Raw genomic sequence first — 14,496 nt, 5'->3', positions numbered from 1 at the left:
AGAGAGAGAGAGAGAGAGAGAGAGAGAGAGAGAGAGAGAGAGAGAGAGAGAGAGAGAGAGAGAGAGAGAGAGAGAGAGAGAGAGAGATGCACAGGATAAAACCCTATAACCTAAACACAGTCACCTGCAGTACAAACTTATTTAAGGACAAGACATTTAATGAAACAAATCCCATGTTTTTAGAATTCCGGAAAAAAAGACAGCTGTTATGGCTTGAAGAATGAGATAAAGGTCTGTCATTCACAGTAACTGTTTACTCCTGTGAATCGTTATGAGATGAGGTCATCAAAACCACAACAAATTACCATTTAGAGGCACTGTGTCAATACGCTTAACATTGCAGGACAAAATATTTGAATCCCACAGGACCTACAGCTTTTACCAGGAATGTGCCGAATGTTTTTATGCTTTTAAAAACATAGCAGCTTTCTTGACTTTCCCTTATTTTTCCGGAGATCATTTAGTTTTTCAGAGTTGGTTGGAATTGGAGAAATCACATACATCCTGCCATACCACTGTAGATTCACTCAGTGTGTGTAGCACTATAATCATCCCACCTGACACCACCTAAAGTCCTTTGTGCAGGAAAGGAGTTGTTGTGTTTCATGTTGGACACTATTATCTGTTGCACAGGAAGCAGTGTCAGGGAGTATATGAAACACATTACTGTAATGAGATTACATTTTTCAATAACTTGTAACTGCAATTGTTCAGAGGAGGGAACAAGTGGGTTTGATAGCTCAGTTTTCAAGCTGCAGCCTAAAGTCAGCCGCACACAGCCTGACTCAAGCCGTCCCAACTCATCTCATCTGAGTATGCACAGATACTGCGATCAGTTGTGCTCAGTTTAGGTTTTACGTCACAATTGAGTTTTTCCCGACTGGGTATCGCACACTGCTAAGACTAAATTACGACCACAACTAGATACTGTACACATTTTTGTATTAACTTAGCCCAACATAGCGACTCTCATATTATGCATGGCATCGTATGCTGATTAGACGGCGGAGACAGCGCCGCGAGGCAACCAAAAGAAGCGCTTAGCCTATTAATTTAGCTATTGACCATTTACACCGTGCAAACGTTTCAGGCAGTGGCACTTTCTGTACAGTTTGTCTGATACACTTTAGCCTGTGGTCAATAAAATCCAATCGGTTGATTTTTATTTGACTTTGGCGTTTTTTTCTCGGCGTGTGGATCTAGGGGCTTGTGATTTGTGACCTACTGGAGATAGACACACCAGTTACTTCTGTTTTAGCGCAGCAAAAAAAAATAGGCTGCCAGTAGATTGATAATAAAAAGGTAAATTAATAATTTACCTTTGAGTAGTAAAACGCCTAAAAAAAAACAAACAAAAAAAAAACTAATCAAAACGTGCACATATCTGGTATTTTTGAATGTGGGACACTCAGACCAATTCAAGACTAATGTATTTTTACCTGTGGAATTAAAGCTATCAATATTCCCCATCTTGTATGACACTTTTTTTACACAGAGAATTGAGGGTCTGGAACCAACTCCCCAGTAATGTTGTTGAAGCTGACACCCTGGGATCCTTCAAGAAGCTGCTTGATGAGATTCTGGGATCAATAAGCTACTAACAACCAAACGAGCAAGATGGGCCAAATGGCCTCCTCTCGTTTGTAAACTTTCTTATGTTATTATTATTATTTATTTCTTAGCAGACGCCCTTATCCAGGGCGACTTACAGTCGTAAACAAATACATTTCAAGAATCACAGTACAAGTAATAATACAATTAAGAGCAAGATAAATACAATGACTTTGGTTCTAGCAAGTACAAGTATGACAAAATATGATTCAATAATGGAGCAGATAAATGTCAGTGCTAATTGCACCAGTTTATAATTAAATACAAAATACTACAAATTAAATAACACAAGACAGATTACAGGATTAAAGGATTAAATGCAGTAAAATAGGGGGCAGATAAGAGCATGTAAAGCGCATTTAAGGAAGAGTGATAAGTGTCCAGGGGGAAAAACAGAGGAGTTCTACAGGTGCTGTCTGAAGAGGTGAGTCTTGAGGAGGTGCCGGAAGGTGGTCAGGGACTGGGCAGTCCTGACATCTGTAGGAAGGTCATTCCACCACTGCGGGGCGAGAAGGAGCAGGCTCTGGAGGCAGGGGAGCGTAAAGGAGGTAGAGCCAGTCTTCTAGTGCAGGAGGAGCGGAGAGGTCGAGTGGGAGTGTAGGGAGAGATGAGGGTCTGGAGGTAGCTGGGTGCAGTCTGGTCAAGGCATCTGTAGGCTAGTACCAGAGTCTTGAACTGGATGCGAGCGGTGATCGGGAGCCAGTGGAGTGAGCGGAGCAGTGGAGTTGCGTGGGAGAAGCAAGGCAGAGAGAACACCAGGCCAGCAGCGGAGTTCTGGATGAGCTGGAGCAGACGGGTGGCGGACACAGGGAGGCCAGCCAGGAGTGCGTTGCAGTAGTCTAGGCGGGAGAGTACCAAGGCCTGGACCAGGAGCTGGGTGGCGTAGTTGGTGAGGAAGGGTCGGATTCTACGGATGTTGCCTAGGAAGAATCGGCAAGTGCATGCCAGAGTGGAGATGTGCTGAGAATAAGAGAGGCAGGGGTCCAGGGTGATTCCGAGGTTCTTAGCTGAGGAGGAGGGAGAGAGTGAGGTAGATTCCAGAGGAACAGAGATAGAGAGATCAGAGGAGGGGGAGGAGGAGGAGGGAAAGAAAAGGAGGTCAGATTTAGAGAAGTTGAGTTTGAGGTGATGCGAGTGCATCCAGGAGGAGATAGCTGACAGACAGGTAGAGATACGGGAGGAGATGGTGGAGTCAGAGGTGGGGAAGGAGAGGAAAATCTGAGCATCATCAGCATAGAAATGGTATGAGAAACCATAGGATGCGATGAGGGGGCCCAGGGAGCGGGTCTAGAGAGAGAACAGGAGAGGACCCAAGACTGACCCTTGGGGGACTCCTGTTGAGAGAGGGCAAGGTGTGGAGGTTGCTCCACGCCAGGTTACCTGGTAAGTGCGGTTGGAGAGGTAGGAGAACCAGGCCAGAGCAGTGCCAGAGATTCCCAGGTCAGACAGAGAGGATAGTAGAATAGAGTGATCGACAGTGTCAAAGACAGCAGAGAGGTCGAGGAGAATTAGGACAGAGGAGAGAGGGGCAGCTCGGGCAGAGTTTAGTGAGTTGGTGACAGACAGGAGGACGGTTTCAGTGGAGTGAGCAGAGCGGAAGCCAGATTGGAGAGGGTCGAGCAGAGAGTGGTTGGAAAGGAAAGCAGAGAGCTGGCGGTGTACAGCCCGCTCGAGGGTTTTGGAGAGGAAGGGTAGGAGGGAGACAGGACGGTAGCTCTGGAGGGAGGTGGGGTCGAGGGTAGGTTTTTTGAGGAGGGGATTGATAGAGGCTTGTTTGAAGGCAGAGGGAAAGAGACCAGAAAGGAGAGAGGTGTTGAGAAGGGAGGAGATGAAGGGAAGTAGAGCAGGAGCAGCAGCTTGAAAGAGGTGAGTGGGGAGGGGGTCCAGGGCACACGTGGTGGGTTTGTGACCCTGGACTTATGTTCTTAAGTTACATGACAAGCTACGTCACTTAAACCTGCTTCACCATTGGTTGACACCCTTATGACTAATCGGTCTCAGTCAGTCTTGGCTGGCAACCGCCGCACACAGAAAGACTGATCACATCTGAATGAAACTGCATTTGAAAAAGATTCAACATGTTCAATCTTCAAATCTGAAGACATTCCGACTGAAATCTGCATAATCTTGGTTTTAAGTGCACACACACTGCTACGATTAATCCAGACTCTGTACGGCCAGTTGAGATGAGATGAGTCGGGACGGCTTGAGTCAGGCTGTGTGCGGCAGGCTTAACAAAACCAAAAACAAACAAAAAAAAATTATATATACACACAATGTAAATGGTGCCTGGGAAGTAATTATTTGTAACTAACAATTTTTCTTTCAAAGTAATAAGTTACTGTAACTAGTTACAACTTCAAATAAAAAGGATGCATGTTCTATTATAAAACTCATGATAAGACTGCCGAAAATCAGATGGACATACAGACCTACAACTCCTACGAAATTGGCAAGTCAAAGCAGGCTGTGGGTTCAAACAACAGAGCAGAGCAATTGCCAAGAATTCCCTTGACTGCTTCACAGACCACTACTCCTAAATAATAGACACTACTACGCACAACACAGTTTTGCTAACAATATCTTAATTAGTGCAGTCACAGTGTAAATGGTGCGTTAAACTGTTACACTTCATCTGAGCCAGGGCCATTTACAATTATAACCCGATACCAGTGAATTTGAATTAGATTGGGATTTAAAGATCTGAAGTGTAATCCTGTCAGTCTGAAGCACTTGTGTTAATTTAACTGATATAGTAAGACTTAACCATTTTACAATACATTAATTTGTTTGTCACAAGACCCATGTATTCATTAACTGCAACATTTACCGTAACAATGGTACAACACATTTCTTTTGATTATTGTGTTCTATAAGAAATAAATCACCTACCTTTCTAACACTTGCAGTAATATTTGCACAACGGTCTGTCGAGCCAAATTAGTCTGTCAAATACATTTTCAGTGATCACGCCTGAAAACAGTTTCAGATACAATAGAAATCTTGTTATGGTTGTATAATACATTTATTTTTAAATTGACAAATGTGCCTTAGTTCGACCATATCAAACATATCTCCCAATGAACTTCTGTTTTTACACAAGCTGATCATCCAGTTGTAACTTCCAAGCAACAAAGGAAATGTCATCACAGCCAATTACCCATACAAGACCACCTGTTGCCAAAACAACTCAAACATACTTATCTGAAAATACCAAGTATATTATAAATATGTGCAGGTGATCCACTTGACACTGTTTCATGTGTGTAGATCTGAAGTCAGTCAGCTAACCGGGGTGTGACTTATTTTTATTGTTATTATTTATTTCTTAGCAGACACCCTTAAATCATGACGACTTACAATTATTACAAAATATCACAGTACAAAGTATCACATTACAGAATATTATAATACAGATAAGAGCAGTTATTAAAGTACATTAAGTAAGAGCAAGTTTAACTAAGAGCAGTTATAACATAGTATATATTTTCATATACGAGTAAAATTCAGTAAGAACATGTAGTATGATAAATGGATGACAATGATTTCCCAATAAGAGCAAATACAAAATAAACATGGAGTATGGTTACCTATGAGAGTAAAATCAAATACAAGATACAGTTATAGTTAGGAGCAGTAGTTGAATGTGGCAAGGTATGGAGAAATTCAGTGCAAGTACAAGCTGATGCAAGAACTGGTACAATTTGATGCGATATAGTGCAGTACAGTTGAGAGTTGAGGTTTACAGATGCTGTCTGAACAGGTGTGTTTTGAGGAAGAGCCGGAGGGTGATCAGGGACTGAGCAGTCCTGATATCTGTGGGTAGGTCATTCCACCACTAAGGGGCAAGGGTGGAGAAGGAGCAGGCTCTGGAGGGGGGGTACAGCTAGTCTGCTGGAGGTGGAGGAGCGGAGGGGGAGAAAGGTCAAGATAGCGAAAGGGGAATTGGATGCGAGCAGCGATAGGGAGCCAGGGCAGGCAGTGGAGCAGAAGAGTTTTGTATGAGCTGGAGAACACGGGTAGCAGGAGGCAGGAAGACCGGCCATTGGGGAGTTGAAGCAGTTGAGGCAGGACAATACCAGGGCCTGAACTAGGAGCTACGTGGAGTAAATCGGTGAGGAAGGTGCAAATTCCGTGTATGTTACTGAGGAAGAAGCGACAGGAGCGTGCCAGTCGAAATGTGCGGAGAGTAGGAGAGGGAGGGGTCGAGGGTGACACCAGGGTTCTCGGTGGATGAGGAGGGAGAGAGGGTGGTGGATTCAAGTGGAATAGAGAGAGAGAGATCATCGGTGGGGGAGGACTGGGGGGGGGGGGGGGGGAAAGAGAAAAGGGGGTCTGATTTGGAGAGGTCGAGTTTGAGATGATGCAAGTGCATCCAGGAGGAGATGGCCGAGAGACAGGTAGAGATACAGGAGGAAATGTCTCAGTCACAGGTGGGAAAGGAGAGGAGAGGAAGATCTGGGCATTGAAGTGATACAAGAAGCCCTGGGGAGGAGATGAGGGGACCCAGGGAGCAGGTGTAGAGAGAAAACAGGATGGGTCCCAGGACTGAGCATTGGGGGACACCTGTCGAATAAGAGCAAGAGGTGGAGGCTAAGCCACGCCAGGACACCTGGTATGTGCGCTAGGAGAGGTAGCAGGAGAACCAGGCAAGAACAGTGCTGGAGAGTCCTAGGTCAGCAAGGGAGGACAGGAGAATAGAGTGGTCAACTGTGTCAAAGGCAGCAGAGAGGTTGAGAATTAGGATAGGGGAGAGGGAGGTGGCACGAGCAGAGAGTAGTTTGTGACTGAGAGAAGAGAAAGTTTCAGTGGAGCGTGCAGGGCGAAAGCCAGATTGGAGGGGGTCGAGCAGGGAATGTGTTGACAGAAAAGCAGAGAGCTTGTGATGTACCACTCACTCGAAGGCTTGAGAGGAACGGGAGGAGGGAGACAGTAGTTCTGGAGGGATGAGGGATCCAGGGAGTTTTTTTTTTAAGATGGGGTGATGTAGGCTTGCTTGAAGGCAGAGGGGAAGCAGCCAGAGAGGAGAGAGGAAATAAAAGAGAGTAGAGCAGGGGCAGCATCCTGGAAGAGTTGAGTGAGGAGGGGGTGCAGATCACACGTGGTGGGTTTATGGCTCTGGATCAGAGTGAAGTGGACTGAGCTACTTTGACGTATTTCCTTTTCTGTGTAGCTATTTGATCAAATCGTCCAGAAGCAGGAAGATACACACTGTTATGTGAAATACATATAATGGTTTATTTTAGTGATCTAAACAGCAACACCCAGAAATGTATTAACCTGATTTGTGGGGCTCAGTATTTCTATAATGTTTAGTGGTGTTAATATGGTCTTTAATAGCAATGCACTTGTTGCGTGAACCATTGGTAAAATTGTACCAAAGTGGCAGTCATATTTTAACACACCTACTAATACCTGTCAAAATGGAGGGACAATGGAACTGGCTACAGTGATGTGCAATGAACACTTCCCTTTAGAACTCTGCGAGCACACATCTATACTGACCGACATCAATACCCACCAATGCAAAGCATTGAACCATAATTTGTATAACACCAATATCCTGCCGTATCATTCATGAGCAAACTTGTAACCTTGGTTCTAAATAAACTTCTGGTAATTGTGTAGTCTGCAGGTCATTCTGCTAAGGTTTCTTCAGGGTAAGACAGTAGTGTTAAAATGGTACCCCATTACATATATTAAGACTGTCGATTGGATAGGCCTGGTGGCTTTATCCTCACATCCTAAAATGGTCGTCCTTCCAAGGGCATTGCGTGTTATATTTTGCATAATCAGAGAGGACTTTAGTTTGTGGTGCTGGTAATCGAGCACTATTCATTGTAATTTTAATTTAAAGGAAAAAAGGGCAATTAAAAGGAGTGAAGTAGCTGTATTCTTGAATCAGACCTGTCCTACACAAGGTTTAATGCAACTTTCAATTCTGTATCAGTACAAACACATTTAAATGTGAAAACATTTAGAGCAATGGATTGGTAGGGTATCATGTACTAATAAGCATTTTTGTAGAGTAGGATTTGAGCCCAAGGTTATTAAAATGCCTATTTATCTTCATTTTCTGAATCCCATATGATAAAAGGTATTCACCAGCTAAAACATCCAGTGCGTATTAGCTTGAGATGTGTATTGATAATATCATGTTTACGTGAAGTAGAAGACCTGATTACTTTTCAGAATATTTTGTTTTTAGTGGTATTTGTTTTTTGTGGAATTTACTGTTGGCCACAGAAGCCGTTTTCATGCACTAGCTGGAATGCTACAGAGCCGCATGGAATCCTACCAATTAAATTAATAACTAAACATATAACAGTTGTGCCAGAAAAACCCAACAAAAGATTTCTTTCTACGCAAACTGTCCTTGAATTACTCACAATCAAAAGTAAGGTCTGTAGATCAACAACTTCTAAATTAATTTGCATCCACAAACTTAAGTGCATGGACAGATTAAAAAAATATTTGTTCTTTGACAAGGGGGAAAAGTACTGCAGTTTTCAATTGTCAACATAGTTCAACTTATGCATCAACATTACGTATTATTACACTTGCAAGAAGCTGCCAATGAAACAGTGTATGTTGCAAGGCTACCACTATATCCGATTGTTTAGAGTATAGTTAAAAAACAAGTAGACTGTCACATAAAACAATCCACAGTATTTGTCTATGCACAACCAAGCTATGCATCTATTCTTGTTTAGACCTTGTGTACGTTCATCCACAATGTCATATTCAAAAGTACCTGTCAAACGTCTTCTTGGTCCAGTGGATTTAAATCCTGGTGAATCCCTCTTAAATGTACATGGGTACATCAATTTCTTCATCTGTAATTTAGAAAGACAAGGCTAGGATTAGCTGTTCTACAGGATGTATCATGTGACATTTGAGTCTAACAGCTAGGATTTATAATCAATTAACTCTTATTAGGGTTAAAATGGTCACCTGTCCTGCTTTCATTGTGCTGGAAATCTTTGTTCTTTGTTATATTCAGGTGTTATTCCTGTGGAATACAGCCAGACATTATTTATAAGTGGAACCAAAAAAGAAAATATTTTTTAAAGCCTGTATCATCACTCCTTTACAATACATGGCAGATAAAGCATTGGTGTTGTCTTACAATTCGCAGTAACTTTACCTGGTATTGGTACATATGATGTTGTATTACAATGAAATCTAGAAGCATATGCAGATTTATTACTATTATTAATTTCTTAGCAGACGCCCTTATCCAGGGCGACTTACAATTGTTACAAGATATCACATTATTTTTACATACAATTACCCATTTATACAGTTGGGTTTTTTCTGGAGCAATCTAGGTAAAAGTACCTATTAATAACAAATGAGTGTGCTGGTTTTGAATTTTCACTTTGTAATGTTCACAGTGTACAGAACATTTCACCAGGGAGAAATTAAGAACAAAAAAATCTGGAAAAGTGACAATCAGTTTTGTAAAAACAGGCTGTTTTCTCTGAACAGTAGCAACTGCGGTGGGCTTTCTCTCAAGAGCATGACTTACTTATTGGCATTTGCATTGCATAACCACAGTGCTGAATATCTTATTTATGAAGCCAAGGTGGGAACATGACCGCTTCTAGATTCTATTGGGTTTCAGGAGATAACCAGAGTGTCCTTCAGCAAAGGATGCCATACACATTTCTACATGAGGAAGAACTTTTGTCTTCAAGCACATTTATTTAAGAACATTCAGGATCTAAAGCACAAAAATGCAAGTTTTTTTTTTTATTTTTTTTATTTTTTTTAAAACCTGCTGTTTAATAACCTCAGGTTGCATTCCTTGTATTAAAATGGTATGGATATGTAGCAAATTGCAGCTTTCCACTGAGAAAAAAAAAAAATGCTGGCACATGAGTGAAGAGGACAGACAGACAGACAGACAGACATGAATGACACATTAAGATTCAACATTTATTAATCATGTTTACTATTTCACTGCTCTTTTCCTACAAATGTGTGTAGATATATACATTGTTTGGCAAGTTAATTGTGACCTGTACCTAAAGCCTTGACACAATGTCACAGACTTCAAAGGGTACTGGGAGATGTCTCTAGGGATGTTAATCTATTCAATCATTAATTTTTCATGTAATTGGTGCAAAGAGGTAGGCAGAGGATCAGAATGACTATGTGTTGTTCAATTCATCCCAAACTGGATTGAGATCTGGGGATTGTGGTGGCCATGGAAAATGCCTGAAGCCTGTCATATTCCTTAACCCAATTATGGCACAGTGGGTGGGTGCATCATCGTCTTTAAAGTAGCCATCACCATCAGGGTACAAATGCAGCATTGTTGGGCGGGTGTGATCCGCAACAATGTAAACTACAGCATTTGTTTGGATTTAAGTGACCCAGGGTATACCAGAGCCCACACAAGGTTAATGCCAAGTCCAGACGATAGCAAACGCATCTGTAATACACATTCAGTTGATCCTATAAAAAGGTATTCAAAATCAACAAATGTGGTTGTATTTCTTGTATTTGGACTACCACATCTTATCCTGTTCTATTAGAAAATAAGTCATTTAAATGCAGAGAGAAATACCTAATTACTATGCATGTAACATTTCAGTGCTAAGAAGTTCCTCATTGCAACAAACCTGTTGTACTTCATTAGGAAACTTGGAAGCTGTATCTCATAGCATAAGCACATTATGCAGCATTACTGATTGTACAAGAGATTAACTTCAAGAAAGACTTCAAGAACAAGAATCAACATCACTCTGGTGTTTTTGAAATAAAACAAAGCTCTGCCCTTTAGGAGAATCCAAAAATAATTACATTTCTTTAATCATATTCTTAAAAACAACATTTTGTGAGCACAACTAAAGGTTTCCAGCTGTAATAAAGAACTGTTGAATAAATCAGTTATTTTCTTTCTCTGGCCAACTGCATGCAACTTTGTTGTACACGCAACTACTGCAACTAACAATGTCAAATATCTACATATGATTAGCAAATTAATGTCTTTCATCTCCACAAACAGATCATGAACATCTGCACGATTGTGACGATCTGTGCCAAAGCCATATAATAATTAATGATCTGAATTAGAATACAGCTGTTTTCATGCACATGAGCTGGAAGAAAGCAAAGACAGGCTGTAGTGTTTGTGGAATAGTAGGTAACACACAGTGAACCACAAGAACTAAAAACAATTCCCAGGTGCAGCCTCTTATTTTTTAAAACAGTTCATTCAACTACCCAGAGCTAATTTCTTTTTACAACATGTGTGGTGACTAAACAGTTACTATATTTTTGAATTGTGGGCACTCCCCTTTATACTATGATTGAAACATATGGTGCTATTCACAAAAGGAAAGTTTTGTTAAGGATTTCTATTTTAAAGCCCATTTTGATTGATTAAATATACAGTAGTTTTAAAAGAGGATTTATTAGTTTCTTCTCATTTTTAAAATAATTGTTTAACCTAACAGAATGTTTATAAACACTCCCTAAAATATTCCTTAAAAAAACATGCCTCAACATTTTGTGAATAGGGGTTGAATAAAACAGGCAGACAAAAGTGGGAGAAGTTTTGTTATTCTGTCTTAAGTGAAGTATATAGCTAACGAAGGAAGATTTTCCTAACATGTTACATACACTGCAGGGTTTAGAATGAACTGTGTTTTAATCCAAATGCCGACATGCACTGTTGTTTTTATTTTCAATATCCTGATCCTTTTACCTTTACCAAGCTGAATAATAAAACACTAACAGAATGATGCTGTAAACTGACTAACTGCTGTCTGACTAACTCAACAATATAAAAGGGTCACTTAGTAACACATTTCAGTACATACTACACAAAGCAGAAAAACATTCAATGTTCTGGCTCTTCATCCTGCAAAGGTACTTACATTTATTTTACTGTACTGTAGTTTTGCTCTCACTATTTATTTTTATATTTTAAATTGCCACTTTTAATTTAGAAATTGTTTTTGGATAACATGTCCATTCCTAATATATACTGACCTATATATTTGTAAGATCACTTAAGGTGACCCAAATGAAGTTTTAGTCGCTCTATTCATCATTATTCTCGGTGCCCTAGGGTACAGAATTTGATAGCTACAGATTGTCTCTATAACAAGTGGTCTTCTTTTTGTCTTGTAAAAACGATCTGCATATCTCTGTTTCAGCTATATATTTTACCTTCACATATTACCAATAACTTTTCTGTTACAGATAATTAAAGCTGCCCTGAAATAAACTTTCCTTTCTAAAGTTTATGCAATGGTCCATCCTTTTACAGGGTGCCAAAGTTACAATTACCGGTGGTTAAACACTGCCACAACATAAAAAGGGGCCAGAAACTATATCCACGCACACTTTAATTCAACCTCTCTACAGTATGTTCACACTGTATAAACTATCATATTTACAAAATTTTCCATAAACCTTGACGAATGTTGTTTTTGGAATCCTCTTTGTTCAAAATATTTACAACATGTCTCCGATAGCAATGATTTCCAGTTAGCCTGGTGCAGATGTTTAGGTGCAAACAAGGGCTAAACTCACTTTGTGTTTGTAGGTGGTTTTAAGGAAATGTCACATGTAAAACTACACAGGGGTAGCCTGTTCAAGGTGTTTAACATTTAAAAAGAACAAGAGTTTCAACTTGCAGTGCCAACTTTGCTTTTAGGCTCACTTCTTCAGGGGTGAGCACGGCCCTGGTTTTGGTTTTCACAAAGGACTCAAGACGCCATGAGACAAAAGGCAAAAACTTCAGGCCATTCTAAAATATTTAAGGTTTGAGAGATTTCAAAGCAAAGGATCTTTAATTTAATACAGAGGTGTATAAAAACTAATGCAAGTATTACCGGTGTATTGTAATGCAATGCAATGATGAATTTCAAATTTGGGTACTGACATGACTTTAAATTTATGCGTTTTTTGGTTCGGGTTTGACAATCTCCTAGCATGACAACCAATGGAAGTTACCTCATTGAAGGGAAAAGACATGTTTTTGTTTGGATTAATGGAATATAATGCATTTGGATAGAGGATATGGTGTTCTACAAACTATGTAGATTTTGGTTAAAGTAGGGTCATACAGACAGTTTGTTCATTCGTAACTTTAAAACCCCTCAAAATACAAGGTAAAACTTATAAAGAATCTGAGTCAAATCGACAAACATTTCGGCTAGGACCTCTGTCCATGTATAATTCATTATTGATATTAACAGAGTGGCAGATTTTAATTTGCATTGTGGTATTTCATGTACGAGAGCAGACGATGCAAGTATACTGTGGGACAGGGATCCAATTTCATTGATGTCACTGTGGGTATATTAGTAGTTCACGGCACATCAGCAGGTTTTATATTTTACCTAAAAAAATCTCTTTAATGCCTTCAAGATAAGACCTGCTGTTCTTTCCACTAAATATTATTTATATATAAAGTTATAAAGTATTAATAAAGTAATTTCTAACAGTTCAGTGGATCGGAAAGCCATTGCTTGTATCTACGGTCAGACTGATTGCCACAAGTAGAAATACACCAGCAAATGAAAAGCGTCAACTTCGAGAACTCTTTCAAGAACACTGTAAGCCCATGAATTCTTAAATACGACAGTCTAACCAATGCTGCAGCAAAGTGCGGGATGGTGTATTTACTGAAAGTAAATGTGTCCTTTAATGAAAAATATTCAAACAAACCTGAAGAAAAAAGTAATAACATTAGTAATATGAAAAAAGACATCTTTAATTAAATGGATACAGTTGCACAAGAAAAATATCCGATTAACTGAAATACACTTTTCAATCTTAAGATTAATCAAAAAATTGTTTTAAAATCGCTCAGCTAGAGCTTTGTACAGGTCCTGCATATCCAGTGCTTGAGAAGAAACACTTTACATCTCAAGAGACAAACTTGTCAACTTGTAAATATGCACTTATGTAAAATGTTCACAGTTTCTGTAACAGCTGTAGATATTCATTACCATCACAGAAATGCTCTCCAACCCCTGGCCCTAAAACCCAACACTGGTCTTTCCAACCTCATCCGGATACTCAAAAGTATCCTGTCTGGATCGAGTGTGGATGCACAGCTGTTTAAACCCAAACTGCAGATTAGCGAGTACTTACTCTCTTTTCAGGCTACTTTAGCCTTTTGCTGAAAGGGTGTTACTTTTATTTTTATATCAGTAACATCTGCTGATGTTTGGCGTCCGAAATGCACAATGGCCTGTGCTGCAGATGTTTGGCCAACAAAGACAAAAAGATTGGACATTACTCTATAGAGCAGCGTGGTAATATTTAACTCCACCATTTGAATTGACTGTATAGTCAAACCATTAAAAGAGATTGGAAGCATACGATAAGCAGAATTAAAACAACTATCAGGAGTTCACCAGTTTGCTGTGGAAAAAGTGTGTTGCTGATGGGCTCTTTCTATAAGTAAGTGAGTGGGAAAGTGTAATTTTTATTTCAACTAATGTTGATGTCTTTTGAAATAAAAAGCACCTTTACAGAACTCAACACCGAAAAACCTGGGAATAACGTGCCATAAAACTTCCCTATGCATTTACAGTAAGTTAGTCTATTTAAACTAAACAGAATTCCAGAAATAATGTGTGTGGGCTAACAGTTTAAAATGTATACACTGTAATATTTAAAACAAGACACAAATTCTAGGAAAACATTTAAACATCATGTACCGACAACCTTACAGATATCCAAAAACATCATCTGTAATTGACAAACCCAGGACTGGAAGACCCAAAAAGCTGTCTAACAAGGATGAGCAATACTTGAAGATAATATCCTTTTGCATCAAAATATCTCAAATTAATTTTGCTTGGTGTGTGTTCTGAATAATTCTCTGTTGCTTCTGTTTAGATGTGACCATGC

General features: G+C 39.8%; 1 long non-coding RNA gene across 1 annotated transcript in view; it reads right to left on the bottom strand.

The window, feature by feature from the left end:
- Positions 1-3,782: 3,782 nt before the first annotated feature.
- The window catches only part of LOC117424132 (uncharacterized), a 35,454-nt gene continuing 24,740 nt past the window's right edge, over positions 3,783-14,496 (bottom strand). Inside the window, exons 3-6 of the long non-coding RNA XR_009307755.1 lie at positions 8,566-8,623; positions 8,366-8,447; positions 4,504-4,584; positions 3,783-3,841 (exon numbers count right to left, since the gene is read on the bottom strand). This is a non-coding gene — a long non-coding RNA (uncharacterized LOC117424132). The remainder of the gene's footprint in view (positions 3,842-4,503; positions 4,585-8,365; positions 8,448-8,565; positions 8,624-14,496) is intronic.

The sequence above is a fragment of the Acipenser ruthenus genome, chromosome 19 (assembly GCF_902713425.1).
Source record: "Acipenser ruthenus chromosome 19, fAciRut3.2 maternal haplotype, whole genome shotgun sequence".
NCBI lineage: Eukaryota > Metazoa > Chordata > Actinopteri > Acipenseriformes > Acipenseridae > Acipenser > Acipenser ruthenus.
The sequence above is the reverse complement of the archived record's forward strand: the minus strand, read 5'-3'. Positions and strand labels throughout refer to the sequence as shown.